Source organism: Anguilla anguilla, chromosome 1, assembly GCF_013347855.1.
Source record: "Anguilla anguilla isolate fAngAng1 chromosome 1, fAngAng1.pri, whole genome shotgun sequence".
NCBI classification, from domain to species: Eukaryota; Metazoa; Chordata; class Actinopteri; order Anguilliformes; family Anguillidae; genus Anguilla; species Anguilla anguilla.
Genome location: NC_049201.1, coordinates 2,766,716 through 2,772,156, shown reverse-complemented (window position 1 = coordinate 2,772,156; position 5,441 = coordinate 2,766,716). Strand labels below are relative to the sequence as shown.

The 5,441-nt window shown below is 43.9% G+C and overlaps 1 long non-coding RNA gene across 1 annotated transcript; it reads right to left on the bottom strand.

Moving 5' to 3' along the window:
- Positions 1-2,335: 2,335 nt before the first annotated feature.
- LOC118225098 lies at positions 2,336-3,831 on the bottom strand. Its single transcript, XR_004764769.1, has 2 exons — positions 3,552-3,831; positions 2,336-2,405 (listed from the first exon to the last, which is right to left on the bottom strand). It is a non-coding gene; the product is annotated as an uncharacterized LOC118225098 (long non-coding RNA).
- Positions 3,832-5,441: the final 1,610 nt, after the last annotated feature.

Below are 5,441 nucleotides of genomic sequence, written 5' to 3'. Positions count from 1 at the left end.
AGTCATTAAAAGCTAAACATTTTGACCCCCCCCCCCCCCCCCCCCCCCCCCAGTGTACCGTGACTGCTGACACAGGCTGTCGCAGTTTGACACAGTCTGATGCCCTGTGGAAACGTGTAGAAGGTGATAATTGGTTTGGAACAGGTGGGTGTAGCCCTTTGCCCCCCCCCCCCCACCCCTCCCAAAAAAAGGGGGCAATTCTTGGGGCACAGCTGGGCCTTACCCACTGGATACAGAGAAGTCCAAATTAACCTGTTTATGTAACGGGACCGCACGCTGTTGAACTCTGTGGGGGACGTCTGGAGGTAAGGCTGGTTTGAAAATAAAAGAGTTCAATGAAAATGAAAATGTGGACTGACAAGGACCCAACACCGCTGCCTGTGAACCCACAGCAGTGGGGCACTGTGTGCGGTCTCTCCACAGAAACAGACAACTCTCTCAGGACTGATGCAGGAAGTATGTTTCTGGTTTCAAGTGGTGGGCAATTTACCACAGTCAGTTATGCAAAGCATGCAATTACACGGTCTACATAAATGTGTACCCAAAATGTGATGTCATAATGCACCTTAATGGAACATTCCAGTTCCAATCTTCAGTGTTCAGTGTTCATTGCCCAGGTGTTGGAAGGCAGTAAGAGCAACATAAGTTCTTTGAAGAGTTGCTTTTGTTGGAATGCTTTTTCAAAATTCCAAGTCGGTGTTCCAGAACACCACTGCTTTCAGCTACCACTGGTGATTGTTACATCAGCATTTTAGAATGTTCTGTTAAGAACATTCCAATCACATGTTTGTGATCTCACACCTTAAAGACTAAGACAAGCATATTAAAACTCCAAAAAACAATAAAATGTAAGCGAGAAATCTAGAACAAAAAAAGGGGGAAAAACACACTGTGAACATCTGCTACTGCGCAGCAGGTGCAGAACGAAACAGAGCCCACAGACACTGCTCCATCCAGCGAAACTCGGAAAGCAGAGCAGTCACACACGAAATAAATCAGCAAGAAACATCCCCCCGAAAAAACCCCACCAGCTGAGCAAATACAGAAAATATAGCAACTTCAGACACTCACAGGGAGGATGGTGCTTTAATGAACTGCAGAGGAAGAAGACGTTCTCGGGGACATGCTCAGAGTAACAGATGCACACAGAGCAGATAGGGGTCTTATTTATAAACCGCAACAACGGGACTCAGCGGGGCGTGTGAAGGTCGGGTGGAAAGCAAGCGCAAAAATAAAGATGAAACGTCTGAGTAATGCAGCGTGTCAGCCTGACTAAGCTTCAGCTGTCAAATGGATGAATGAATGAATGAATGAATGAATGAATTCATGTATAAATAAATAAGTAAGTAAGTAAGTAAGTAAGTAAGTAAATAAATAAATAAAACAGCATAGTATCCCAGGCCACAACAAGATGGTCCCAACTCAATTCCAGAGAAATCGAGATCCAGTTTTTTTTTTTTTAAGACACACTTTTATTTTTAAACTTTACATTTATTTTACAATGGCATTAATACAATCTTATCCAATCTTACCCAGAGTGCCTTACAGAGATTGCATTATAAACATTCCCCATAATCCATTAACACAGCTGGATACTATTACCGAAGCATTTGAGATCAAGTGCCTTGCTGAAGGGTATAATGGCAGCAGTTCAACTGAGATGCAAACCTGCAGCCTTTGATTTATAATCTCTGTTCATTAACCACATACCAGCTTCACTTTGTACTTCGCTTCTGCACTGCGTAGCCTAGAGTCTAAAACAATCCGCATTCGCAATTTGTCATTTTCCATAATATATTATAAAGCCTCTGGGAATTTTGTTAATTCCTTTAATTAAATATATAACAAGGATAAGTTAGACTGCCCAAAGATGGATCGATGAAGCAGGACAAATGCGTTCAGTGAGCTCTCCGTTCACAGTATAGACGACAAATCTTGCAGAAATCGGAACCCTTCGTTGTTAAATCCTGCCCAGCGTGTATTTCTTGGTACTCTTAACTGGTCAGTTGAAAAAAAAAAAAGGTTTATATAAAAAGACTGTGGTTGTAACTGAATCTCGGTGCTTTGTGGCAGTGGAACAGGTGCCTTCAACACCCTGGAGCTCGAGTCTTAACACGAGGCTGAATTTGGGAGCTGACGTGAGATTCAGCATGAGATGCCATCGCTAGGCAAAGGGGCCTGCAAAGGGGCCTGCTGTCCGGCTTCAGCCAGCAGCACAGTGGGCCCGGGACGGACCGTCAGCAGATCCGTTTCGGGATTTCATGCCAACTTCCGCTCGTTTGTTATGGAAGTGGAACAATTATTTATTTGGTCAGACATTTTTTTTTTTTTTTTGAGCTCCAGCTGCAATCCTGGGAGAACGTTTTGAAATTGCAGTCCAGCGCAGGAATCACAGGTGTGTACAGCTGTTGGGAAAATTGAAATGGAATTATTGATTATTGGTCGAAACAACAACAATAACAAAAAAAGACATATAGACACACCAGTCTCTGGGACTGAAGTTGCACCACCCCTTGCAACAGGGGGTTTCGGAAGGTTTACCCCTGACCATGGCCTACACCCCACAGACATGAATTTGCGTACACAGTGGCTTCAGGTCCAAGCGGAACGGCCGTTTCCAGTGTCCAACGAGTTGTGAACTGAGCTGCAGCTTGGAAAGTGGCAATCATCTGTACACCTGGTTGATTGCATACACCTCGAGGCTCAGCCATCACTAGTGAGATTTATGGCATTGATATATTTATGTAACAAAAATGCAAGGAACCATGCAGGCTTTTCAATGGCTTAGTCAACAAAAATTCGATATTATTAAGCGGTTTTGATTTACGTCTGTCTCGAGCATTCGAATTTTGAAAACTCGGGGACTACGTGATTGACTGATTACCCCTGACTGGCTGATGGCAGTTTATCCCACTGGTGCCCTAAACTCTGAGAGCGTTAACATGAGGTTGCTGACACCTGACATTTGCCCATGGAAACAACATGCTCAAAAGAAAAGCAGAAGTCGTTAAGCCAAACCTGAGTTATGAGTGAATAAAAAATCAGGAAGTGCTTGTTCTCATAACTACCAATATCAGACGAGGGCCATAAAAAGAATTTTAAAAACTGACTGGGAATAAAAGATTCCCCGCACGTGCACGTTTCCTCGCGACCGCGTCTGGGATCGACTGCTGGACTGCAGTAGCAGTTGGCTAGCTTCACAGTGTCAACGGCAAGCCTTTCCAAAAGAACGGCGAGTATAAATGCAATTTTACAAGACCTAGTTTTTTGCTCTCGTTTTAAGCACGATATTTTGTTTCATCAACAAGTAGTAAGCTATCATATTTTGAACGTGAGCCCCATAACGAGAGACAGGCTTGGGAAAGAGGAACGGAAAACTTTGAGCCAAAAGCGAGGCAAACGAAGCCAACGCGGTGAAAATTCAGCTCACATTCTGGCTGTTGCGAGCCTTAAATCATCGCCGCAAATATTTTCGCCGTTGATCTAAAAGACATTATTGCTCAAAGATAAATTACTCGGCTGCAGCTAGGCAAACGTAGGCCTACACATACTTAGCTTCCATCCTGGAATTGTGTAAATCGTGGTGACTTTGATTGCGGTAGCCTGCACTTAAGGAGACTGGCCTGTGTCCCGTTTTACAGTTACCCGATATTTTCCAATCATTGCGCGATTGAAATAACGGCTCCCTCCTCCACGGCGCTTAACGTTCTTGGATCTTAGCCAGGCTGACGTTTACTCGTAATAAAAATATTAGACACATTGGGGAGAGAAAAATGAAAGTAAAAACGAAGCCGACAAGAGAAAAATAGCTCTGAGCTTCTGCGGTGGATGACAATTACGCATATCTTATGTGTATTTGAGCCAAAGGGAGTAGCCTACATGCTGAGTTAGGGGGGAGTTGAGCTGAAAGTACTTTGCTGGCCTCAGAAGCTCTTAGGCTACTGAATTCACAGAGCTGTCTTTGCAATCCTAAAAGCGATGGCAGTTGACCAAATTCACTAAACCTTCTGAGAAACTAAATGATACAGCAGCTCAGAAAGACTCTTGTCAGGACGCATCTGTTCCTCCATAATCAGTGTAGAGTTAAAAAAAAGGTGAAAAATATTTTGCAGTTAACTTTGGCCAATCCTCGCGATGAATTTAAAAGCTGCAATCGAAACCACATTTTCGCCATCTTTTTCTGAAGCCTGAAGACATAAGTGATTAATTAAGGGACTTGTTAAAGGTTAAATTTTGCGGTATATGTGTTTGTGCGGACGAGACTTTGGGAATGTTAAGGTGAACGGGAGGCAAGGTTCAAGGTGGAGGGTGTCAGGGTTGGGGGGGGGGGGGGTGCTCCTGTTGCCAGCGCTGTCAGAGGGAGGCCAGACAGCTCCAGCAGGTGTGCGGCACGGGGGGCGAACGTGTTCTCTTAAACCGGTGGCGTACACTTGGGGAGCGGTGTCGGGGGGCCCAATCCAAAATAAACTGCCTGATGTACATAACTGGAAAGGTGACTGCGGTGTGTGTGTGTGTGTGTGAGTGTGTGTGCGTGTGTGTGTTTCGGGGTTAATGCAAAGCCACTGTCTGGTTCACACTATGTAATTGAAGGAATTGATATGATGAGAAGGGATTAAAAAAAATATGGTGGCTCTTCAGCTAAATTGTTTTTCTGACCTTTCTTAAGAAATAAATGAATAAGGTCAAAGACAATTCAAATTCATATAAACTAATGGATTAAACATGGGATTTATTCTTAAATAATTAAGCAAAATTTGTATTTAAAAAAGCAGGAGAGGTAGCAGCTTGGGCTGTGTAAACACTTGTGAACTGTTCGCAATTTAAGACAAATGTGTTCTTCTCCACAAATGCAGCTTGGTGAGTTCAGAAAAAAAATACCCAAATTATTATTAATGTTTTTGAAATTGTGTTTGTATTGAAAATAAGCAACTGAGGACAATTGCTGACTGATGACTTGGCTACAGACTGGCAGTCGCAAATCAACTGCCACATTCTCTGCCAAAGAGGAACGCATGAAGCCAAAAAAAGCTTTAAATGGGTACGGTACTGTGCCTAATTTTTTCCCTGCTTCAAAAAAAAAAAAAATCTGGTAATTTTGATTGATTGCAGAATGTATAACACTTAATATAAGATATTAAAACTAAGCTGCATCCCAGTTAACATGTGATAAAGGACGTTCGCCAGCCGCAACCCCCTGCCCCCCAACGCGTAAACCATCTGCATCAGAACGCCTCGGTTTGACAAGCGCACATTTGTCTTTCCCCTGGATTTCGAATGATGACCAAGCCCTCGCAGTGGCGCCCGAACAAGAGGGGAACTGTCCCGGAAGAGTCCTCTCCCGCCCCTGCGCTATTTTCGGGGCGCGGCCCGAGCGGATTTGACCAGCTGCTGCATTCTGGGCGGGCGTGTCATCGGCATCGAACTAAAGTTTTGGATTCCAG